A 26,686-nucleotide genomic window follows, 5' to 3' on the forward strand; every position below is an offset into this window, starting at 1 on the left:
ACTCGACCTCCAACCCCCTTCCTTTCCCAGAGCTTGGGGTGGCCCAAAATGCCAACCCTCTAATCTTTCTGGTAACCAATCTTCATCCTAAAACTATCTAGGGGCCCACCATAGGTCACCTCATTAGCATAACAAAGACACTTTTAGAACTCAGAAAATTCCAAAGATTTTTGGAGCTCAGTGCCAGAAATGGGAATAAAAATACATTTTTATTATAGCACATTTTCCTTAGGCAGCCCCCTCTTCTCCTTCCTCAAAGTCTTAATTGAATTTCTAAGCTCTGAACTTTTTCCTTTGAACTTGGGAGACATCTGGTCCCTGGAAATGACCTTGGCGAGAGCCAGTCTTATCCCCTAGCCATATGGGGGCTTATTCTGCTTATGTTTACATAACCACGAACCCTCCCTTAACTTCCTTCTGATCCAGAGCCGGAGCTTCAGATCAGTTGTGCTGGACCCCCGTTGACTCCAATAGGCATGCCACCATGTCCAAGAGGCCAAAGGAGAGACCCAAAGCCAGTGAATAACACATAGGGTTTTTTGAGGGCTTACATGTGGGATAGTCTAAGGGCAGTGGACTGGACAGGAGAACCACTGCCATTTGTAAAAAACATGTAGTTTATATAGCAATCTTCACTCAGCACACTCTACCTAGCAACCTCTATTTAACCCAAAACAAAAGGCCTCCATCTCCTGTATGGCCTTCATTCCAAGGAATGGGCCAGGGGTTCAGATGTTCTTTATGGATAAGGAGTGAATCTCTGGGTTGGCTACTCCCCGATTCCCCAGCTCAAAACTCTGAACCAACATTCTTCTTAGAACATAGGGTCATTCTCAGGGTATGCTTGAGTTATTGCTGTCAGGTGTGTCTCCTGTACAAGGTCTGAACCCCACTTCCTGGGCTGAGGCTGGGACCCTCACCCATCTATGTCCTCTGATGGATCTGCCCAGATTCCCCTGTCTCACCTGGCCACTGCCCAAGACCTCTGGCTGTGCTTTCTTGACTCACCCCAACTTCAGATCCTGAGGTAGAGAAACGTAGAATTCTGATTTGGAATGAGTCTTGAAAAGATGTAAGTCCAACTGCCAATAACACATTCCCAGCTCTGCCATTTGCTAGTTGGATGATCTAGAGCAAATCACTTTGTAAGCAGACAGGGAGGGTCTACAGGGACTATAGGAATTTAATCAACTCATCAACTCGAGCAATCAGCCTGTTTTACAGCCTTCTGCCTTACAGCCTGCTTTTCCCCAAACTCCGTGTGGAATGCTGTCACCTAGTCAGTTGGAAGCAACGTCTGACAGACCCCGGCAACTTAGAGGTAAACCCAAGTGAACATTCCTCACCATCACACTGAAGTCTCTACCCATGGAGGAGCTATAGCATCACTGTTGTAACACGAGACCTATGTGCTAGCCTGAGAACTCACTGCATCTGTGCCACTGGGACCCCTCCTCTACGTGCGATGATGCCCCCTCTCCCCTCTCCATCACCCCATAAAACCCTCTTCTCATTTTCCCTCGGGGAGACACTGCTTTGGAGAATACTCCCAGTGCTTTTTTTGACTTGCGATAAGTAATAAAACGCCTATTGATCAAAACCTGTATTCTCATGGAGGGTTGGTTGTTACTCACCAGGTGAAAAAACCAACCCTGTTTTTTTGGGGGTGGGTAACAGCTTCAAATTCAGAAGATTCTATTTCCTTATCTGGAAACAAGAAAAATAATGCTACATGAATCAGGGCTACTCTAGGCTTTGCTGGGGTAACAAATTACATCCTAACATAAAATAGGTGACTTGCCCCTCACATCCCCACTCACAGTGCTGCTCCGTCTTGCAACTCTGTCATCTGGGGTACATGTTGTCCAAGGTCACCAGGGCAGGGAGAAGGAAAGCAATGGAGGGGGTACACTGGCTTTCAGTTGCCTTGGCCAAAAAGTGATCTATGTTACTTCCACACACAAACTACTAGCCAGAATGAGTCAAGTGGCTCCCAAATACTTAACACGAATTTCTGGAGCTGTGTGCTATGTGGCAAGCACCAACAGTCTTTCCCACAGGTCCTTTGGCTCCGTGGTTGGGAAAATCCGGAGAGCTCACGGACATCAAAACTCCAGCCACAGAGCAGGCGATCGCTAAATGCAGTTTTCTGCTTCCACAGAAAGCCTCGTGTTTTGCCTGGTAAGGCTTTGGTATTGATGAGAGAGGTCGTTTCCATTTGTGCTGTTTTCACAGTGGGGGGTCCTTACCTCCTGGCTGCCCAGATGGGGCAGGTCCTAGGGATTTGGCTGCTTGGACAGTTAGGGCCGGGCTGGGGAAAACTCTGCAGAGAAAACCATGTTATTCTTCCCAACTCCTCCCTAGAGTCAGAGATCATTATCATCATTAGAGACCCAGTTGCCCAGCCTTCCAATCAGAGCCATAGGCAGAGCTTATCTCGAATATCACTGTCCTTTGCCTTAGCAACCAAAGGTCAAAAACAATCTGACTTAGGACTGTTTTCTATTTTCTGGCAAAGTTTACTCTGTGTAGCTATAACTGAGTACTGGTTAGTGGAAGAGAGCACAAGACATGCGGTCAAGATAAAAACAACAGATTAAACACAGTGGCTCCTGCCTGTAATCCTAGCACTTTGGGAGGCTGAGGCAGGAAGATTGCTTGAGCCCAGGAGTTCAAGGCCAGCCTGGGCAACATAGGGAGACCTTCTCTCTACAGAAAAATAAAAAATAAAAACAAAAACTAGCTGGGTATGGTGGTGTGCGCCTATAGTCCCAACTACTTGGGAAGCTGAGCTCAGGAAGTTGAGACTACAGTGAGCTGCGTTCACACTACTGCACTCCAGCCTGGGTGACAAAGAAAGACCCTGTCTCAAAAAAAAAAAAGGGCAACAATAATAGCAGCAGACATTTATTGAGCACTTACTATGTCCAGACTTTTTGCCAAGTGTTTTACAAGAATTGTCCCATTTAACTCTCTTAACAACCCTATGAGAAAGACCCTATTAGTGTCCTCATTTGACAAGTGGGCAAACTGAGGCACATAACAGTAGGAAAACTGTCCTGAGGTCACAGTTGGCACATGGCAGGGCCAAGATTCAAACCCAGGTCTGCCCAACTCCATGGCCTCAGTCCTGGACCACTGGACTCTACATCTGGAGCCCAACAGCGCCCTTGCTGCTCACCGGTGGCAGACACGCTTCCCAACACAAAGAACCCCTGTCACCCAGGGTGTGTTGAGGATTAAACTAGTTCACCTGAAAGACTGAGTCTGCAAGTGTTTACCAAGTGTCTACACTGTCCAAGGACCTGGCTCAGTTCTAGGGTTCAGGAGATGAATCAGACATGGGTTTTTCAGGAGCTCATTATCCAGGTTAGTTAATGGTTCCCACAGCCCTGTGATAGAGGTCATCCGTGGGATGGAGGCCATGGAGAATGCAGGGAGGAACCAGGAAGATGGGCCAGTGGGGCAGGCAGTGTGAGGGAAGGTCAAGAAAGAGCTGAGACTTCACCAAGGAACAGGTCAAAAAAGGGAGGTCATGCCAGGCAGAGACTAGCCTTGGCCAAGGTGTGGATTGGTACTGCTGAAGTGTAAGACCCAGGACGGGGCATGGCAGGTGTATTAGTCTGTTCTCATGCTGCTAATAAAGACATACCCGAGACTGGGTAATTTATTTATTTATTTATTTACTTATTTACTTATTTTATCATTATTTTGTTGAGATGGAGTTTCACTCTTGTTGTCCAGGCTGGAGTGCAATGGTGTAATCTCAGCTCACTGCAACCTCGACCTCCCAGGTTCAAACAATTCTCTTGTCTCAGCCTCCCAAATAGCTGGGACTACAGGTGTGCGCCACCACGCCCAGCTAATTTTTTTTTTGTATTTTTAGTAGAGACAGGGTTTCACCATGTTGGCCAGGATGATCTTGATCTCTTGACCTCGTGATCACCTGCCTCGGCCTCCCAAAGTGCTAGGATTACAGGCGTGAGCCACTGTGCTCAGCCAAGACTGGGTAATTTATAAAGGAAAGAAGTTTAATTGACTCACAGTTCAGCAGGACTGAGGAGGCCTCAGGAAACTTACAGCCACAGCAGAAAAGGAAGCAAACACGTCCTTCTTCACATCGCCTCGGTAAGGAGAAGTCCTGAACAAAAGGGAGAAAACCATCAGTTCACATGAGAACAGCCTGGAGGTAACTGCCTCCATGATTCAATTACCTCCCACCAGGTCCCTCCCACGACACATGGCAATTATGGGAACTAAAATTCAAGATGAGATTTGTGTGGGGACACAGCCAAACCATGTCATCAGTGACACTTTAGGGGATATTACTGGACAGTAGACAGGGGACAGAAGGTTTGTTCATTCATTTATTTATTTATTAAGTGAGTATCCATACAGCACCAAAAGATCCTGACACTGCATGGGCCACTGTGGATATAGCAGTGAACAAGGCACAGAGTTTAAGGTGTGGAGGAGGAAGATGGGCAGTAAGAGCACAGACAAGTGTTCAAGTACATAAGAGTTTCAGAATGACAGGGCCATGAATAAGGAGAAGTGCCTTGAATGCCAGGCCCAGGGAGCTGAGGTGGTGGAGAGTCCACCACCTCAGAGGAGGTGTGGGAAGAGGAGGGATGAGGTTAGATCTGTGTTTCAGAGGCTTGCCCTATGCAGGAGGGAGGGGACCTGGGGGAGCAGGAGCCACACAGTTCCAGGCACTCTTAGCACCGGGCCAGGCACATTGCGGCCGTTGAGGGAATGCTAAGGAATCTGGGTCTCGGTATGGGGTTCCTCCTGATTAGGGCCTGCACCCACCTGCTTCTGGCTGCTGGGTCCCCAAGGACATCTGCACGCAGGGCTAGACGCCTCCTAATCACAGCTGACCCCGAGCCAGGGAGAACTGGGGGAAAGGGACATCTTGATAAGCCAAAGACCTCTGGCATCGACCCTGAAGAAGGAGACAGCCAAGTCCTGGTGGTCTGCTGCTGACTGGCTGAGGATGGCTGAGGCCTCGGCAGGGTTTCTCTAGGACCCCATCCACTCCCGAACGATGGACAGAACCCTGGAGTCAAGAGCCTTGAGCTCAACTGCTGCTTCCACCCCCGACTTGCTCTGGGTCCACAGGCAGGCTGCTAGCCCACGCTGGGCTCTTTCCTTCTCAGCAAAATGAGGGAAATAATCCCAACTTCCCACTGCACAGGGCTATTGGAAGGAGCAAGGCAGATCATCCACTCATTCCCCAACCAGCAAGTTCTAATTAAGCACATACCGCGTGGGTGGGGGCACTCAGTGTCAGGTGGGAGGGGCAGTGCAGCCAGCAGAATAAGAAGTCACTCATACTTGTTAAGCGCTGCCTATGACCCAGGTTCCTCTCTAATAATATCATGTGGATTTACTTCATTTAATTTCCACGGCAACCCAATGAGATGGGTTCTCTCATCACCCTCTTTTTATGTACAAAGAAACTAAGGCAGAAAACAGGTATATCCCTTGCCTGTAGGGAGGGCCCACATGAGTAGTAAACAGGGACGTGAATTTGGTCTGAGTCCAGAGCCCGTCCTTCTATCCACTAAGCTACACTGCTTCCCTGTCCACACAGAGCTCACAGCCCAGGTAAGGGGGGATGTGATTTTTAAAAAACTCAAGAAACTAGTGAAGGGTGAGACTGAAAAGTTGTGCGGCATAAAGTTACACGAGATCAGAGAAGGGCAGAGTGGGCAGAAGTGGTCCTCTAGGGAGCCCAGAAGAGGGAGCGGCAGCCGGCAGAGGGAAGAGGGAGATGCCCAGCGTGTGGGGCGCGGTAGGCTGCGGTGGGAGGGTCACAGCACAGCAGGGCTCAGGGACTGCAGGCCTGGGAGGGCTCCGCAGGAAGTTTGCTCTTTACTCCAAGAGTATTGAGAAGCCATTGGAGAGATGCAAGCTGATTTACGTTCTGGGAAGAATCCTCTGGACTCAGAGGACCACAGTTGGGCACAAGGAGACCATTCAAGAGACACTGCAGGACGGAGGGCGATCTGGTGGTGACATCTATCACCCCACTGGATTGCCAAAGTTGATTCAGTTGATCTGGCTGGCTAGGCGGGTGTCCGCTTCCTCCCTCACCCCTCCGTGTGTGTCCCTCCCAAAGCTGTACGCTCAGTCAAAGGGGGCGACTGTCCCTGAGAGAGGAGGACCATTCTTCCGTTAAGCATGTGAGAGTAGCTGTGCTCCCCTGCTGGAACCTCCAAACCAGCTCTCGAGAGGCGCTGCGGTGAGCCCAGTGAGAGACAGGGTGGTGCCCACAGGGCGGGGGAGAAGAAGGCAGCTTTGGGCAGGACACAGCAGAACAGAGTTGACAGCAGTGCATGGGAAAGGAGGCTGACTGTGGGAAGCTTGGTACATGGTATAAACCATGGATCTCAGAGACAGCTTTGCAGGAAACAAAGTAAGAGAGAAGGAACAGATGGACCCAGCCAGACCTGGAAACCCTGACTCCACTCCCACCAGCCATGTGACTTCCAGCAAGTCACTTCACCTTCCTAACCCTCACTTTTTTTCCCTGTCTCCAAAACAAGGATATAAACACCCACATCTCATGAAATTGTTGAGATCATGAAAGCGATAGCTCCTGCCATGTGGGTTTAAATCACTGCATATCGTTAGCTGGAATTTACTGAGCATGTAATACATGCCAGATGCTGTGTCATGTGTTCTGTACAAGATCTCATTAATCCTCCCAACAGTAGGGCAGAGTTATTCCCTTCATTATTCAGTGAGGCTCAGACAGGTCAAGTGGTTTGCCCAAGATCACACAGTGACTAAATGTAGGACTAGAATTTAAACACAGAAAGGTCTTGTTCCGGCTGTGCGCGGTGGCTCATGCCTGTAATCCCAGCACATTGGGAGGCCAAGGTGGACGGATCACACAGTCAGGAGATCGAGACCATCCTGGCTAACATGGTGAAATCCCGTCTCTACTAAAAATACAAAAAAAATTAGCCGGGCGTGGATGCAGGCACCTGTAGTCCCAGCTACTCAGGAGGCTGAGGCAGAAGAATGGCATGAACCCGGGAGGTGGAGCTTGCAGTGAGCCGAGATCACACCACTGCACTCCAGCCTGGGCGACAGAGCGAGACTCCGTCTCAACAACAACAACAACAAAAAAAAAAAAAAAAGAAGAAGAAGAAAGGTCTTGTTCCAAAGCCTGTGCTTTGAATTCCTACACCAGTCAGCATTAGCATATGGTCAGCTGCAAGGAACAGCAGGCAAAGGCGTTTATACAGCAGGGGTTTATTATTCTCACATATCAAGATGTCTGGTCTTAAATGATTCCAGGTTAGAGGCAATAGCTCAACCATGTCATCAAGGACTCATGCTCTTCCCAGTTTCCCACTCTGTCCCTCTTATTCTATCAGCTTGCAATTTGGCTGCCACAGCTCCAAACATCATGAATGTATCCCAAGAGAGAAGGAAAGAAGGTGGCATAAAAGGAGTATCCTCTCTTATTATACAGGAAAAATCATGCTTGAAAAACTGCAAGAGACTTGCCTTTATGTATCATTGGCCAGAAATAGGTTGCACACACCAACTCTTGACCAATCAGTGGCAAAAGAGTAAGACTGACATGATGTGGTAGTTTTCAAACATATCTACATATTCTTGTCACACATTAACAGGTAGCGTGCCCTTGAATTTGGGCCAACCTTAGAAACTTGACCAACAGAATACGTCAGAACTGACACCCTGTGACTTTCAAGGCTCGGTCATAAAGGAGATGGAGCTCCCATCTGGTTCACTAGAACACATGCCCTGAAGAGTGTCAGGCGTGGTGACTGGACAGTGTGACAGGGTGAAGATGCAGACAGTGAGGAATGGCAGGCCACAGAAACCAGCCCTGGCCAATGGACGCTGAACAGGAACTGAACAGGAATAGGCTGGTGGGATCCCCAGGAATGAAGAGTGAAACTCGGAAAGGAGGCAGGTCCCAGGGAGACCTCAACCAGACCAGCCATAGGACAGGCTCTCGCCCTTCCTCTCTGCATGGGCTAGTTGACCACGAAACTGAGCAAACAGAGAATACCAGACGCTTTCTCACAAGCTGCACCTGGCCTGTTGCTCTGATTGTTTAGTTGGTACAATATTTACGTAAAAGCTGGAAACATTAACACTTTTTGACACAGGTTCCTACGTTACTAACGTCTGCTGTCCCTTGTTGTGGGCAGCTGATTACATCATTCAGGCAACCTGAGACCTTTCCTGTGCCAAGCTGCCTCTGGCCCTGGAGACACAGGGATGAAAATATAGTCCCGTCCTTTCCCTCCAGGGCTCTGAGTCAAGTGTGCCCATAAATCATTTCCAGATCAAGTGGAAAGTATGTGGTATTCATGAGAAAGTGCAACTCAGACGCAGAGAGAATTCAGAGCCTGGCAATCTTGCCTGAATCTGGGGAGGAAGGAGACAGGACGGGAGCAGCTCTGGGGCCACAGCCGCAGCAGCAGCACCGAAAAGCAAGGCAGCTTCCCACCCACCTTTCTTCCTGGCCTCTCCCTCACTCACTGCACTTCCACCACTTGGCCTTCCTTCTGTGCCCAGAACTCCTCAAGCTCATCCCTGCCCCAGGGCCTTTGCACTTGCTGTTCCTTTTGTCTACAATGCTTCCCTTCCTCCCAACTTTTCCATGACTGCCTCATTATGATTTAGATCTCAAATCAGATGTTACCTCTTCAGACACTTGTTATTTCTTGGCTAGTCAGCATCAAACCAGCCTTTACATGAAGGAGGCCAAAGAAGGGTGGAAATCCTTTCTCCCCTGCCTCCTGGGAATTTTGGGGTGGCATGTGACACAGCCTCAGCTACTCCAAAAGGACAGTCAGAACTTATTCCCCATGGTGACAGCACTCAAGTCCACGGTCTGTCAGGACTTGGGTAGATATGTTTTGAAACAAATCTACATATTCTTGTCACTCATTAACAACAGGTAGGGTGCCCTTGAATTTGGGCCAACCTTAGGAACTTGACCAACAGAATGTGTCAGAAGTGACACCCTTTGACTTTCAAGGCTCAGTCATAAAAGGAGATGGAGCTCCCATCTGGTTCACCAGAACACATACGCTAGAGCCTTTTGTAGCCATGTTTTAAGGAGGCCCAACTAGCCCATACACAGAGGAAGGGCGACAGCCTGTCCTATGGCTGGTCTGGTTGAGGTCTCCCTGGGACCTGCCTCCTTTCCGAGTTTCACTCTTCATTCCTGGGGATCCCACCAGCCTATTCCTGTTCAGTTCCTGTTCAGCGTCCATTGGCCAGGGCTGGTTTCTGTGGCCTGCCATTCCTCACGGTCTGCATCTTCACCCTGTCACACTGTCCAGTCACCACGCCTGACACTCTTCAGGGCACTTCACACCGTTGCAGATACCTTCTGTTATTGTCTTTATTTCTCTCCTGATTTGAGTACGAGCTGCGTGAGAGCTGTCCTATTCACAGTTGTATTGTTCCCAGCACCTTGAACAGTGCCTAACATAAAACCAGGGGCAGAAATTCAGTATATGATTGTTGAATGGGCATATGAGTAAACATGGAGAGGAGGAACCACAGAAGCAAAGGCTAGAGGGAGGGAGTGTTAGAGAACAAATGCAAACTGAAGCAATGTGGAAAGTAAGGAGTTGCCTTCCCAGTGGGCACCAGCCTCCAGTCCATCCTCATGCAATTCAGCTCAGGCCATGGCCAGGGCTCCGGCACAAGGCAGCAGACCAGCTGCTGTGGTGGCCCAAATGGCAGAGGAACGTGTGCTGTGTATGTGCCCTGCACTGCACTAGGGGTTTTACAAACCTCCTCTCATTTATCCTTACAATAATCCTATGAGGTGATGTCAACATCCCCATGGACAGATGATGAGATGGAGGCCAGGGAGAGCAATGGACAGCTTCCAAGGAAAGATGGGCCAGCTCTGGGGCTCACACAGTTCCCTTTGCAGGGCTTACTGATACCAGCCATCAGGAAAACCCTAGAACTGCAGGCCCTGGAGTCACAAAGGGAGGCCCTCACCAGCCTCTGCTTGAATATTCACAGTGACGAGGTGCTCAGCCCATGCCATTGCCAAAAGTTTCCACCTGGCAGGTTTAGGGAAGAGAAGAAGGAGGCTAGTCTTGGGAAAAAGGTTCTAGCAAAACCTAGAAAGACTTTAGGGAAGCTCTAACGGGGGCAGACCAGACGCAATTTGGACTGTAGGAAAATCCCCAGGACAAGAGGAGACGCTGCAGTCGGGGAGCTGGAGGACCACAGACTCTTGGGTGTGGGGCACCCACTGCTGGAGGTGATGGGGGGCTTGCTCAAGGTCAAGGCAGACAGGAACTAGATTATGGGGTTTTCTTCTGGCTATCCCGGGACCCCTAAGACTGCATCTTGCATGTACCCCAAAGGCAGTACACCTGTGTAGCTGATGTCTCCTTCTGGCAGACAAGGTCACGGGGGGGCCTGCTGCCTGCCAGCCTGGGACCCTAGCAGCTACGCCAACCATTAGCTGGCAATGAGGGGCCTCTGGATCTGTGTCCAGTGGTTTCCCATACTGGCTGTCATCGCACAAGCCTGCCCAAACGCCACCCCACCTCGTCCTAGGGAATCTTGGATCTGCTCAGGCTCCCAGCTGAGGGTTTGGAACGGCTTTCTCCCACCCACCTTGGGGCAGGGCAGAAGATCATTCGAGCAGCTGTCACTAAATTTGATCCTGCTACAGCCCTGGGTAAAGGTTTATTATTGCCTCTGGGTGTCCTCACACAGGCAAACGTGCCTGGCTCTGGCCTCTCCTGGATGTGGGTTCAAATCCTGGCTTCCCACCTCTTTGTGCTTCATTTGCACTCTCTAGCCATCAGAGGAAGTGTTGTGCAGATTAAATGAGCTACTATATATCAATATAGGAGCCCAATAGAGGATGACTCCTACTGCCTATAGGAAAGGAGAGAAGTTCTTTGAAATGCCAGCGGCAAGTCTTTTTAATCTAATGTTACAGAGGGGAAGTTCATGGGCTGAGCGATAATAAACTCTATGGAGAACATCCGTAGGGTGCATGTGAGAATGAGAATTCCTCCAGGCAATATTTACTCTTCTTTTATCATTCAATAAGCTATTATTGAGTGTTTATTCGATGTGCTAAGAGCTAGGGACATAAAGATGAAAATATCTGACCCCTGCCCTATGGGTCAACAAAGAGCCACCTGTGTGAATAAACAATTCCAATTGACCAGATAGTTGTTGTCATGAACCTGTAGCCTATGTTCAGTGGGAGCACTGGAGAAGGAGTACTGCCTAATTCTGCCTGGGAACATAAATAAAAAAGCCATCAATGCTATGCTCCAAGAGTCCAGAGTCTAGAAGGAAGGAAAAACATGTGAAAACATGTGAAAATACAATTGACCCTTGAACAATGTGAAGGCTAAGGGCGTCAAGACCCTACATAGTAAAAAAATCTGCCTATAACTTTTGTCTCCTCCAAGACTTAACTGCTAATAACCTACTGTTGACTAGAAGCCTTACCAATAACAAAAACAGTCCATGAACACATATTTTGTAAGTCATGTGTGTTATATACTGTATTTTTACAATGAAGTAAGCTAGAGAAAATAAAATGTTATTAAGAAAATCATTAGGAAAAGAAAATATATTTTCTCTTTGTTAAGTGGAAGTGGATTGTCATAAAGGTCTTTATCTTGTTATCTTCACATTGAGAAGAAGGAGGAAGAGGACGAGTTTGCCTTGTCTTACAGGTGGCAGAGGAAGAAGAAAATCCATGTAGACGCCGGGTGCGGTGGCTCACCCCTGTAATCCCAGCACTTTGGGAGGCTGAGACGGGTGGATCATGAGGTCAGGAGATCGAGACCATCCTGGCTAACATGGTGAAACCCCATCTCTATTAAATACACAAAAAATGAGCCGGGCGTGATGGCGGGCGCCTGTAGTCCCAGTTACTTGGGAGGCTGAGGCAGGAGAATGGCATGAACCCAGGAGACGGAGCTTGCAGTGAGCAGAGATCACGCCACTGCACTCCAGCCTGGGCGACAGAGTGAGACTCCACCTCAAAAAAAAAAAAAAAGAAAAAAAAGAAAATCCATGTAGAAGTGGGCCTGCGCAGTTCGAACCCAGGTTGTTTGAGGGTCAACTGCACAATCAGATACTGGTCAAAGACGTATGAGCAACATTCAATAGGAGCACTGAAGAGGGAGCAGTAAGTTCTGCCCAGGGGAGTTAAGCCAGGTGTCCCAGAACAAAAGAAGAGGACCTGAAATCTGGAAGACCATCAGGGACCATGAATGTCCGTTGCCTCCCTCCTGCCCTTGCGGTTCCCGACACAGGCCCCCAGCCCAAGCTGTTCCTGCTGCCAGGCTCTGGCCTTCCTGGCCCCATGCCCACACACCAGCTCATCCTACTCAGCACCAGAGCCTTCCCAACTCTGCTCCTTGGGGACCTCCCATGCTGGGACCCCACTGTCCCCTGAGGTGTCGTACTGGCACTAAGCCCACCCAAATCTTCCCAGAAGATGAGACCAGGAAATGTGCTTTTTTTTGGCTTCCCTCCCTTTGCTTCTTGGACTCTGCTAACTTGTGCATCCCACTCCCTTCAGATTTCACAAACACAAAAACATTGACCTCCTGTCTGCTTAGAGTGAGTCAACATCCCGTACGGTTAGCTCATTTTCAGAGAAGAGGAAACAGGCTCAAAACTGTCAGGAAAGTAAAAAAGGCAGTGATGGTGTCAGCTCCAAGTTCAGGTCTCCACCAGACACAACACAGGTAACCTATGGGTCCTCTAGGCCAATCGAGATCATGGGCCACTGTGAACTGGCCTTTGCTGAAAGGGTTAAAGGAATCAACATTCATTTTAACAAAGAATTGCTGAGCTCCTGCCCTGCGGCTGGCACTGTTCTATATGCTAGAGATTTGGCAAACAACAAGACAGACAAACATGGAGCTTGGATTCTAGTGAAAAGAGATGCACAATAAATGGGCACATAAAAGAACAAACAAGGACATTTCCAAGAGTGATATACGCAAGGAAGACAATGAAACAGTGAAACGGGATGGAGGGCAACTAGAGGTGAGAGGGGCCGCCCACTTAGATAGGGTGGTCAGGGAAGCAAGGATCCCACCACGTAAAAAGCCCTGGGAAGTGTTTCAGGCCCAGAGAGCAGCAAAGGCAAGGGTTCCAAGGTGGGAATGAACTTTGCATGTTCATGAAGCCACAAGAAGGCCTGTGTGACTGCAGGAGAGTAAGGAAGAAGCGAGCATTATGACATGAGGTCGGAGAGGTGGGGGAGCCAGCTCCTGTGGGGGTCTTGTTCATTTGGGAAAGAGGTCAGGGCTGACCACACTAGAGAAAAATTGGCTGGGTACTTCTCACAGGACCTAGATGGTCACCCACTTACTGGGTCGGGAGAGAAGGTTACAAGGCCTGAGGCCTTGGTTATCTGCTTAGTGATTCCATGGAGTCTGCTGGCTGGAGGCTATCTGGCCTTCTGATTTATTTTTTCTTTTTTCTGTTCTTTTCTTTTTTTTTTTTCTTTTCTTTTCTTTCTTTTCTTTCTTCTTTTCTTTTTTTTTGATGGAGTCTCACTCTGTTCCCCAGGCTGGAGTGCAGTAGCACAATCTTGGATCACTGCAACCTCTGCCTCCCAGGTTCAACTGATTCTTGTGCCTCCGCCACCCGAGTACCTGGGATTACAGGTGCCCGCCACCACACCTGGCTAATTTTTGTATTTTTAGTAGAGACGGAATTTCACCATGTTGGTCAGGCTGGTCTCCAACTCCCAACCTCAAGTAATCTGCCTGCCTCAGCCTCCTAAAGTGCTGGGGTTACAGGCGTGAGCCACCACGCCTGGTGGATCCATTCGTTTCTACTACTAAGCCTGGTACTACGTATCTCACCAGCTTAAAACATCTCTCTTTTATTTTTCTAGGCACATGAACACCAACTTGCCCATAGAAGTTTTTCCACATTCCATGAGTTGCCCAAGCACCCCAAAGTCTTTCTTAGCTCTCAACAAACTAGGTATAGAAGGAACATACCTCAGAATAATAAAAGCCATATATGACAAACCCACAGCCAACAGTATATGGAATGGAGAAAAGTTGAAATCATTTCCTCTATGAACTGGAACAAGGAAAGGATGCCCACAACTCCCATTCAGCATGGTACTGGAAGTCCTAGCCAGAGTAATCAGGCAAAAGAAAGAAGTAAATGGCATCCAAATTTGAAAAGAGGAGTCAAATTATCTCTATTTGATGATCCTATACCTAGAAAACCCTAAAGACTCCACCCAGAGACTCCAGGATTTGATCAATGAATTCAGTAAATTTTCAAGATACAAAATCAATGTACAAAATCAGTAGCATTTCTATACACCTATAACAATCAGTCTTCTGAGAACCAAATCAAGAAGTCAATCCCATTTATAACAGCTACAAAAAATTACCTAGGAATATATTTACCCAAGGAGGTGAAAAATCTCTATCAGTAAAACTACAAAGCACTGGTGAAATAAACTATAGATGATACAAATTTTAAAAATGCTATGCACACGGATTGGAAGAATCAATATCAGTAAAATGACTATCCTGCCCCAGATAGCTTACAGATTCAACGCAATTCCTGTCATATTACTGATGTCATTTTTTGTGGAATTAGAAAAAACAATCCTAAAATTCATATGGAACCAAAAAACAGATTGTAATAACCAAAGCAATCCTAGGCAAAAAGAACAAAACTGGAAGCATTTTATCTGACTTTAAATTACACTACAAGGGTTTAGCAACCAAAACAACTTGGTACACATAGAAAATAGACACATAGATCGATGGAACAGAATAGCCAACCCGGAAATAAAGTCACATACCTACAAGCAACTGATCTTTGACAAAGTCGCGACCGAAACACACACTGCAAAAGTACCCCCTACTTAATAAATAGTGCTGGGGAAATTGGATTTCCATATACAGAAGAATGAAACTGGACCCCTATTTCTCATCATATACAAAAATTAACTGAAGATGGATTAAAGACTTGGATATAAGACCTGTAACTATAAAAATACTAAAAGAGGCCGGGCGCGGTGGCTCACGCCTGTAATCCCAGCACTTTGGGAGGCTGAGGCGGGCGGATCAGGAGGTCAGGAGATCGAGACCATCCTGGCAAACACGGTGAAACCCCGTCTCTGCTAAAAAAAATACAAAAAATTTAGCCGGGCGTGGTGGCGGGCACCTGTAGTCCCAGCTTCTAGGGAGGCTGAGGCAGGAGAATGGCGTGAACCTGGGAGGCGGCGGAGCTTGCAGTGAGCGGAGATCGCGCCACTGCACTCCAGCCTGGGCGACAGAGCGAGACTCCGTCTCAAAAAAAAAAAAAAAAAAAAAGGAAAAGAAAACCCCAGAAAAAAACTCTTCTGGACATTGGCATAGGCAAAGAATTCATTACTAAGACCTCAAAAGCAAATGCAACAGAAACAAAAATAGAGGAATGGAGGCCAGGGGTGGTGGCTCACGCCTATAATCCCAGCACTTGGGGAGGCCGAAGTGGGTGGATCGCCTGAGGTCAGGAGTTCAAGACCAACATGGCAAAACCCTGTCTCTACTAAAAATACAAAAATTAGCTGGGCGTGGTGATGGGTGTCTGTAATCCCAGCTACTCAAAATGGGGAAGCAGGAGATTGCTTGAACCCGGGAGGCAGAGGTTGCAGTGAGCCCAGATCTCACCACTGCACTCCAGCCTGGGCAACAAGAGCAAAACTCTATCACAGAAAAAAAAAAAGAAAAAATAGACGAATAAAACTTAATTAAACTAAAAAGCTGCTGCACAGCAAAAAGAAATAATCAACAGAGTGAACAGGCAACCTGCGGAATGGGAGAAAATATATGCAAACTATGCATCTAACAAATAAACAGAATAAACAAGAAACTTGAACAACACAACAAAAAATCCCACAAATAACCCCATTAAAAAGTGGGCAAATGACATGAACAGATGTTTTTTCAAAAGAAGACATGCAAGTGGCCAAGAAGCATTTGAAAAAAATGCTCAATATCATTAATCATTAGAGAAATGCAAATTAAAACCACAAAGGGATACCAACTTATACCTGTCAGAATGACTACTATTAAAATGTCAAAAAAATAACAGATATTAGTAAGGATATGGAGAAAATGGAATGCTTATACACTATTGGTGGGAATATAAATTAGTACAACCTCTACAGGAAACAGTATGAAGATTTCTCAAAGAACTAAAAATAGAACTACCATTTGATTCAACAATCCCACTGGGAATCTACCCAAAGAAAAAGAAATCATTACATAAAAAAGATATCTGTGCTCATATGTTTACTGCAGCACTGTTCACAATAGCAAAGATGTGGACTCAACCTAAGTGTCTGTCAATGGAAGATTGGATAAGGAAAATGTGGTATGTATACACAACATAGTACTACTCAGTCATTAAAAAGAATGAAATCATGTATTTTGCAGCAACATGGATGGAACTGGAGGCCATTATCTTAAGTGAAATAGCTCTGAAAGAGAAAGTCAAACACCACAGTTTCCCACTTATAAGTGGGAGCTAAATAATGTGTCCACAAGGACATAGAATGTGGAATAACAGACACTGGAGACTTGAAAGGGTGGAAAGTGGGAGGGTGGTGAGAGATGAGAGATTGCTTAGTGGGTATGATGTACACTTTTCAAGTGATACCTACACTAAAATCCCCAACTTCACCACTATGCAATATATCCATGTAACAAAACTGCCTTTGTACCCCCTAAATCTATAAAAAGATTTTATAATTTTGAAAAATACCACGGGGAGAAAGAAATGGGAGGATTTCATCATCCACCATCCACCAGAGCTGCTGCTGCTGCTGCTGCTTCTTTCTTTCTTTTTTTTTTTTTTTTTTTTTTGAGATGGAGTTTCGCTCTTATTGCCCGGGCTGGAATGCAATGGCACAATCTCGGTTCACCGCAACCTCCACCTCCCGGGTTCAAGTGATTCTCCTGCCTCAGTCTCCCGAGTAGCTGGGATTACAGGCATGCACCACTACACTTGGCTAATTTTGTATTTTTAGTAGAGACGGGGTTTCTCCATGCTGGTCAAGCTAGTCTCGAACTCCCGACCTCAGGTGATCCACCCGCCCCTGCCTCCCAAAGTGCTGGAATTACAGGTGTGAGCTACTGTGCCCGTAGGCTGCTGCTGCTATCATTGCAGAAGGTGTTGCTGTTGAACACTGGTCTTACACAGTCCTGTGGACACTCGTCTAGCGTAGCAAAGCACCGGGCTGGTCAGACCCTTCCTGTTGATGCTGCCCCAAAGTTCAGCTCTGCTGGGGTACATTCCTGTATTCCTATAATCAGCTCTTTCCTCAAGCACCCTGACTCCAAGTCAGGGTGGCTGGATCTACAGGGGCTTTTAGCCACATGAACTCAGACTCTCTTTTTTACTGAAAAATTATTCTTCGGGTGTTACTAGCAGATCCAGGTCAGAGACATCCCAATGAGATTTCCTAATTTTAAATAGCAGAGAACATAAATTGGGAGATTCCAATACTGTTCTTTCCACAAAACCCTGGTATATTTTGTTACAGAAAAAAAAATGATTTAAGCTCAATGTTGCTAAATATTCCCACTTTTTCCAGTGTAAGCCAGAAATACTTATTTGTATGTAAAATTTCCAGACCTTAAAAAAACCCACAAATCCTGTCAACTACAAAAAAACCACTATTAATAAATCATTATTTAATTTCTGTCATATGCACATATTTCTACATAGATCCTCATATTTGTGTATGTGTATACTTCCCCCAAAATTTCACACCTTTTTTTTTCTATTAACAATGAGAAAGTAAAAGATGGTTCTACTGGCAGCCAGACCGTGATGTTCCCATCTGAACATAAACAATGCTCAATGCTCAGTGCTCACAGAATATAAACTGAGCCCCGATGGTCTGGAGCTCAGACTAGGCCATGCTGCACCGAGGAAGACGGAGACAAAACCAATCTGTGGCCACATAAATGACCAAACACTCCCTCATTTGACTCATATGAATGATTGCTGCTTTTTTCCTGCCTCCAAGATAAAACGCATTAAGACACCCAATCACTGAACTGCTGTTGCTCCTTGACAATACCCAATTTGGAACCTGCTTCCTTGTTCTCACCTAGAACCATCCAAGTCAAACGAATTCTCTATGAAACTCTCCCAACCACCTCACCTCTGATACCCCCTCCAATTACTAACACACTCCTGTGGTTTCTCAGAAATCATTCTCCCTTGCTGCAGCAAACCAGATAAACTTACCTTTCAACTACAGTTGTGCTCCTGGTGGTCTTCAGTTGGTGGCCTTTGACAGCAGCGTATCTCAGGCACCTTTCCACACCAGTCCCTAGAGCTAATCAGCACCCTCTTCAATGGCTGCATAGCAGGGCATTGTTTGAACGGCAACATCTATGTTACTTCCATTTTTTCAATATTTGCAGTGGTATTGTCAGAGGTGTTTGAACCAGAGCAACTGCATCTTGAGTAGGGGCTGGGTAAAATAAGGCTGAGACCTACTGGGCTGCATCCTCAGGAGGTTATGCATTCTAAGACACAGGATGAGATAGGAGGTTGGCACAAGGTAAGGGTCACAAAAACCTTGCTGATAAAAGGATAAGGTAAAGAAGCCAGCCAAGGCCTGGTGAGGTGGCTCACACCTGTAATCCCAGCACTTTGGGAGGTCAAGGCGGGCGGATCAACTGAGGTCGGGAGTTTGAGACTAGCCGGACCAACATGGAGAAACCCTGTCTTAACTAAAAACACAACATTAGCCAGGCGTGGCAGCACTTGCCTGTAATCCCAGATACTCTGGAGGCTGAGGCAGGAGAATCACTTGAACCTAGGAGGCGGAGGTTGCAGTGAGCCGAGATCACGCCATTGCACTCCATTCTGGGCAACGAGAGCGAAACTCCGTCTAAAAAAAAAAAAGAAGCCAGCCAAAACCTACCAAAACCAAGATGGTTACAAAAGTGACCTCTGGTTGTCCTCACTGCTCATTATATGTTAATTATAACGCATTAGCATACTAAAAGACTCTCCCACCAGTGCCCTAACAGTTTACAAATGCCATGACAACCTCAGGAAGTTACCCTATATGGTCAAAACAGGGGAGGAACCCTCAGTTCCAGGAATTGCCCACCCCTTTTCTGCAAAATCCATGAATAATCCACCCCGTTTAGCATATAATCAAGAAATAGCTCTATGTATCCTTAGTCCAGCGGCCCAAGCCACTGCTCTGCCTGTGGAGTAACCATTCTTTACCCTTCACTTTCTTAATACACTTCCTTTCACTTTACGGATTCATCTCAAATTCTTTCTTGCCCAAGATCCAAGAACCCTCTCCCGGGGTGTGGATCGGGACTCCTTTCCTGCTCAACAGTATGACCCCTTATCATAGTACCTCGTCACACTCTGTAACTTTTATCGCTTTGTTGTATTTATTTGTATTCCGTATTTGCCTCATTATAACTGTTGGCTTGTTTTCTGTCTTCCCCACTGGACCATAAGCTCTGTGAGGGTAGGAGCCCCCATTCCCTCTACCCAAAGGCTGTGGCAGGATCAGAGCTCAGTGAATAGTGAACCAAAACTGTTTATCACCAAAAGAAAGAAAACAAGAAGAGCAAAGTCACAATCTAGAACCCCGGAAAAGTCAAGGGCTTGGGAAGGAAGGTGCCACCTGTGCAATGCAGGCCTTGGCTGGCTGCCTGCAAGCCAGGACCTCTCAGAGTCTATGAATAGTTGTCACAGAGGGGAGCCCCGTAGTGTGGGATGTCCTGGGACCAGAGCCTTACGCTAATAAAGACAGCAATGTGGTTGGGCCGGAAGCAACACTCAACCCCGGGACTGACCATTTCTTCCATACTCCGATCAGCAACTCTAACATGGATTGAGTTGGCATTCCATCTGTCAGCTCAGGGAGGGAAGAGAACTGAGAAATGCCCAGGGGTCCCCACTTAACATGCTTCCCAATCTACTTGTGTCATTAGACATTCTGGGAAGCTGGGGAAACTCCCTGGCCCTGCTAGGAAATAGAACGCAAGAAGAATGCTACCAACAACTTAGCCGGCACCGCGTCCCATGCGGCATTGATTCTGGGCAGAACTGTTTCTTATACTGGGAGAATTTTGGCTGAGGGTTCGAAGGAAAGATCCCACTCTTTGAATGGTGGGATGGGGTAGAACCAGATAGGGATGTTCATGCTTTTCCTAGGGCAAGAGATGAGCCAGAGTTAGAATGTGGGAAAAGAGATTTTTGTGATACCTCGGTGCAAAGCTCAGATTCTGACAGAAGTTTTAAAAGAATTTATTAGGAGAATTTGTTTGAAAAGTGTTTGGAAGTCTGTTTTTTTGTTTGTTTGTTTGTTTGTTTTGTTTTGTTTTGAGACAGAGTTTTGCTCTTGTTGCCCAGGCTGTAGTGCAATGGCATGACCTCGGCTCACTGCAACGTCCGCCTCCTAGTTCAAGGGATTCTCCTGCCTCAGCCTCCTGAGTAGCTGGGATTATAGGCACCCACCACCATGCCCGGCTAAATTTTTGTATTTTGAGTAGAGACGGGGTTTCACCATTTTGGTCAGGCTAGTCTCGAACTCCCAACCTCAGGTGATCCACCCACCTCAGCCTCTCAAAGTGCTGAGATTACAGGCGTGAGCCACTGCACCCAGCCAGAAGTCTGTTATTTTTTAAAAGCCTCCTGTTCACTAAGGAAAAAGGAAGAACCTCCTCAAATGCCTGGGGAACTTGAGGCCAGTGAACTTGGATAATAAATGCAAATACATTCATTGAGGGCTTGTTTATACAGGATTTAGAACCGAGCCCTGAGAACAGCCTGACTATTCTCAGCAACCCCTACCCCCTGCACCCTGCCCCACTCTCTCCCCTGTCCTCCCCCTCTTGGATCCTTTCCTTTCTACCTATTTTGGGTTTGCCCCTCTAGGCTGTGAGCTGCTTGATGCCAGGGAACCAGTCCTCCCAGCCTTTTCTTTTCCAACATCCAGGGCACGGTACACATTTAAATGCTCAATAGAGGTATGAAGGGAATGAATAAATGTCTAAGCTCTTAGGGTGGCTGAGATAGCAATGATCTGGGTTGAACTGTGTACCCCTCAAAAGATGTTGAAGTTCTTACCCGCAATACTTGTGAATGTGACCTTATTTGGAAATAGGGTCTTTGAAGATGATCAAGATGAGGTCATTAGGAAGAGCCCTAATCCAGTATGACTGTGTCCTTATAAAAAGGGGATATTTGGACACAGAGACACATGTATAGAGGGAAGAGATGTGAAGACACAGAGGGAACGTCATCTACAAGCCAAGGGGGCCACCAGCAGCTAAAGGAATGGCACAGAACAGATTCTCCCTCATGACCCTGAGAAGAAACCAACCCTGCTGTCATCTTGATCTTGGACTTCCAGCCTCCAGAACTGTGAGACAATACACTTCTATTGTTTAAGCCACCCGGCCTGTGGCATTTTGTTACGCAGCCCTAGGAAACAGAATACACAGAAATCTAGGGTTGTGAATGCTATGTTTTAAAGGACTTGTGGGCTCCTTCTTTCATTCCTTCATTAAATAAATGCTTACCATGAGCCATCCCTACGCCCAACCCTAGCAGAGGGCCAAGGCAGTGGTCATGGCCCCTGGCATGCACCTTCCACTTTCTTGCTGTTGTCCTGTCAACTGTTTGCCCACCTCCTTTCTATCCTGCAAAATGTGTCCTCAGACCTGTTCAAATTCACTCCCTTTCTCTTGTGAAATATGCCCTTGATTTCAACATTCCTTACTGTTCACATTCAAATGAAGAAACCAACCCAGCCCTGTAGTTCCTCTGGTGCTCCCTGCTAGATTTAAGCTCCTGGAAGTTGGGACCATCTCTTACCCTTGCCTGGGTCCCCCCTTACCTGCTAACAGATATTTTTTATTTTTTATTTTTTTAGAGGGAGTCTTGCTCTGTTGCCTGGGCTAGAGTGCAGTGGCACAATCTCGGCTCACTGCAACCTCCACCTCCTGGGTTCAAGCAATTCCCCTGCCTCAGGCTCCCAAGTAGCTGGGACTACAGGCATACGCCACCACGCCCAGCTAATTTTTGTATTTTTATAGAGACAGGGTTTTACCATGTCTGCCAGGATGGTCTCGATCTCTTGACCTCGAGATCTGCCCGCCTTGGCCTCCCAAAGTGCTGGGATTACAGGCGTGAGCCACAGTGCCCGGCCGCTAGCAGATATTCTGATTGAGTTGTCTGCTGGGCGGCCCAGGCACACACATCCTCGAAACATCCCAGCAGCTCCTAATGCACAGCCGGAGTTGAGAAGCCCTGCCCTGGAAGCCTATGATGAGAGGGCTGATCTCTGTCTAATCATAATGATGATGAACACCAGCAGAAACAGCTAACACACAGTGTACACAATGTGCCACGAACCGCTATCATTACTCACATTGACTCTTTTCAGCCTCACGACAATCCCATAACATAGAACTGTTGTCTCCCCAGTTTGCAGGTGAGAAGAGTGAGGTGAGTTCAAGGCCACATGGCTGGAAAGTGATGGAGCTGGGATGTATAGCCAGCGGCCTGGCTACCTGTCTCATTCTGGGACACAGTACGAGGCTGGGACCCAAGGCTGTCACTAGGACTGAGAGCAGAAATGCTGGTTTAAATACACGCAGGACCTCCAGCCATCAGTTGTCACAGGCAACCTGATTGTTCTTGTCACTTGCTGCCAGCTCAATGCATCTCCAGTGGATCCCCCTGAGTAAGGTGCTTGAGTAGGCTTCTGTCCTAGTTGAGGTTCTGCCTTAACATTGGATGCATGCCAGCCTAGCACATTCTACAGGGCAGAGCCTCATGGGAAGGTAGTCAACACCTGATGTGCAGGAGGAGTTCCTCTAGGGGTCCGCGACAAGGGGTAGGGAGCAGTGCAGGGGAGGGCCTCAGACCTCAGACCTCAGACCCCAGGCTACGAGACCTGGATCCAGGTCCCAGTTCTGCCTCTCGGTAGCAGGGCAACTTGGGCAAGTTGCTAACCTGTCTAGGCCTCAGTTTCCCTGTGAGCAAAGTAAAGATGTTGCTGTTAATCACACCTATCTCAAAGGGTTGTGGTGGGGATTAAATAAATTCATACAGATAAACGGCTTGCTAAAGAGCCAGGCACCTGCCACACGTGTCTGTCATCACTCTTCTGGAGACTGATGTAGGGCTTCCCTGCCATGATGGATAACGTCCATCTGTCCTGCCAGACCCTCTCTCCACCCCAAAAGCCTGCTACGTCAAAGAGCTCCCTCGTCCCCTGGCTTCCTGTTGTGTTCAGCCAACAGGCAGCGTTGCCGGGAGGGAAGCAGGGAGTGAGGTTGGGGGCTAGTCCGCTCCAGCCCTAAGGGCGAAGGTGACTGGCTGTGACCACCAAGGGTGCGGCACTGTCTTTTGTGGCTCCTTTTCAGCCTGCCTGCACGTTTGTAAAAAGTCCCTCTCACGTACTGCTCAAATTACCCACTTGCAGTGCACTGTTTCCTGCCTTGACAGTTTCTAACATGCGTGCCCTGCAGGGGCTGTGTCAGGAAATTTACTTGGTGGCCCAGAATGAGAGAATACACTCATTCATGCACAGGGTTCATAGGTAATAAACGGTGTCATAAGAACTTAGCGTTGAATTTCAAAGAAGGATGCTTGAACCCTTCCAGCCCTGCAGAATCCCACCCGGAGGTAGGGAAACACGCTGAGACTGCTAGAGAAGCCTCAGCTGGGGAGGGCTGGGGGGCAGGCAGCCTGCTGGCCTTTCTCTCCACGCCCACGCCCTGCAGCAGATGCAGGTCCCCGGCTGGTTTCCCAATCCTTCTGCCAGCCTCCTCCCGGAGCAACAGGGAGGCACATCACTTTCTGATGGGCTCAGGCCTCTGTGGGGCCTGGGAATCTGGGGCCCTGCAGGGGACCTGCAGCCGCCATAGATGCATTGCGGGCAGCTGCAGCGCTGAGATTGTGGTCCAGCTGTTCTGTCTTGAGGATCAAGGACCTCCTGGAGAGACCCAGGCAGAGGTCTTGGGTTGGAAAGGCAGTGCTCATAACTTCCTTGCTTGGCCAGAAAGTCAGAGGAGCAGAGACAATGGGGAGAGCTGAGGATTTCCCTCCAAAGTCCACATCACATTTGACACTTCTCTACTGTCTCCTCCCATCCTGCTCTCTCGCTCTCTCTCTCATTCCTTCCCCCCAAGAACCCTTTCCTGTTACGTTCACTCATGCCTTTCAATGTTTCCTGTCCCCATCCTCAGTCTCCACCTGGTCTTGGAGCAATTTCTCTTTCTCTCTCTGCATCTCCACACTCAACATCCACATTGCTTTCAAGAATCTGAAAGATCATTAGGCAGAGCACTAAGAAAATAGTGCAGTCCTCTAGTTACCAAAGAGATGGGATGGGGGGTGTGGCATCAGAAATATTTTTTGTGTATAGTAACGACAAAACGCCCAGCATGATAGTACATTGTTCAGAGTTATAAAATATTTATGCCAGTAATATTACTAAATAACCGTAATAGAAGACATTTCTTGCGTATTTGTACAGGTGCCACCCTAAAAGCTTTACTCAAAATATCTAATTTAATATTTACAGCAAGACTGCAGCACATGTGTTAGTTCTTCTCTGTCACAGGCCAGGAAACTGAGACTCGAGGTGGGGGGTCATTTCTCATGGTTATACACTCATTAAGTGGATTCACACCCAGATCTGCTGGACTCTGAAGCTGTGTGCTCATAACCACTGATGCCAGGAAGCGGGAGGATCTTGATTCCACCCAAGATGCCAACTGCTCAGCCACTACAATGGAGAAGAGACATCTTTCATAAAAGCAAGACAAACAGCAAAACATCTAGGAATAAACGTGCAGGCAAACAGGCCGGGCCAATAACAAGGAAACGATGCAGCTTAGCAAAGCTCATGAAACAAGGGCTGGGTAAATGCACTGCAGCTCACGTTCCTGGGGCTGTAAGGCCAATTCGCCTCAAATCACCTCATTAATTTGCTGTAATGCCAATAAAACATCCCATTAGTACCCAAGAGAAGATCTTGACAAATTAATTAAAATTAATTTGGGAGAAAAAATGCTCAAGAATAGCCAAGAAAATGTCTAAGAAATATAACAAGGAGGGGAACTCACATTACTCAGTCATTCTTTCTGTGGATGTTTGTTGAGCACCTACTATACATCAGGTTCTGAGGCACCATCCTTGTCCTCTAGAAGCTTCCAGACTGGAGGATACTAACACGGGCTATGGAACCAGAGGTTGTAAATGGTGAGGTTCTGGGGCGGAGCAGACAGAGGGAACCAGTGACAGCCCAGACATAGGTTCTTCAAGTGGGGTTGGGGGGAATTAGGAAACAGTAATCTTGAGGATGGTTACTGTGTGATTGGGAGGGACTGGATCAATTCATTCCACAGCAATCACCTGAGTTTGGAACCCTGATGATCCCCACTTTGCAAGGAGGAGGCACAAGCCCAGAGACCTTAAGTAACCTACTCAGGGTCACACAACCAGTGAGTGGCAGAGCAGGACCCAGTACCCAAGTGTGTCCAACTCAAATGTCCCTGCCAGTAACCACTACAGACAGTGGGAGGTGGGACATCAAGGCAGGTCAGTGGGGAAAGAAGGGCCTAGCCAAGTAATGATGTTGAGATGATTATTCGAGAGATGATTAATTCAATTGTAAAAACCAATTTGAAATGGATTTGATATTCAAATAACGTAAGACAAATATTGTTAAAGTCATAAGGAAAATAAAAGAAAGAAAGGTTTTATGACCCTGAGTTGAGAAAGGCCTGTCTCAGAATGCCATGAGGGTCAGAAGTGAGAAATAAGGCCAATAGGTCTCACCACGTTGAAATTTAAAACTTTTGTATTGTAAAAGGCATAAAGACAAAGGAAAGATATAATTTGCAAAATATGTGAGAGGTCAGTAGGAAAAAGAGCAATGTCCTAATAGAAAAATTGCAGGCTGGGCGCGATGGCTCACACATAAGCTAGTTCAAATGGCTTTTTTGGCACAGTGAAGTGGCTCATGCCTATAACCCCAGGGCTTTCAGAGGCCAAGGCAGAAAGATCACTTGAGGCCAGGAGTTTGAACACCAGCCTGGTCAACATAGTTAGACCACATCTGTACAAAAGAAAAATTTAAAAATTAGCCAGGCATGGTGCTGTCTGCCTGTAGTTGCAGCTACTCAGGAGGCTGAGGCAGGAGGATTGCTTGTGCCTGCGAGGTCAAGCACTGCGTTTCAGCCTTGGTGACAGAGCAAGAACCTGCCTCAAAAAAAAAAAAAAAAAAAAAAAAAAGAGGCTATTTTTGTACTTGATAACCAAAAAATCCTGACCGAAACAAGTAGCTGGTAACATTAGAGAATATTTTCAACCTTACTGAGAAACAAAGAATTGCAAACTAAAATACAAATATTCCAGTTTCCATCTATCATATTGAAGAATATTTAAGATTTTTTGTTTGTTTGTTTGTTTTTGTTTTTTTGAGACGGAGTCTCATTCTGTCACCCAGGCTGGAGTACAGTGGCTTGATCTCATCTCACTGCAACCGTCACCTCCCGGGTTCAAGTGATTCTCCTGCCTCAGCCTCCTGAGTAGCTGGGACTACAGGCACCTGCCATCATGCCTGGTTAATTTTTGT

The 26,686-nt window shown here is 47.2% G+C and overlaps 1 long non-coding RNA gene across 1 annotated transcript in view; it reads right to left on the bottom strand.

Annotated features, from left to right (window-relative positions):
• Positions 1–4,044: 4,044 nt before the first annotated feature.
• Positions 4,045–26,686, bottom strand: part of LOC110743583 — a 36,353-nt gene continuing 13,711 nt past the window's right edge. Inside the window, exon 4 of the long non-coding RNA XR_002522890.2 lies at positions 4,045–4,141. This is a non-coding gene — a long non-coding RNA (uncharacterized LOC110743583). The remainder of the gene's footprint in view (positions 4,142–26,686) is intronic.

This window comes from Papio anubis, chromosome 5 (genome assembly GCF_008728515.1).
Source record: "Papio anubis isolate 15944 chromosome 5, Panubis1.0, whole genome shotgun sequence".
Taxonomy (NCBI): domain Eukaryota; kingdom Metazoa; phylum Chordata; class Mammalia; order Primates; family Cercopithecidae; genus Papio; species Papio anubis.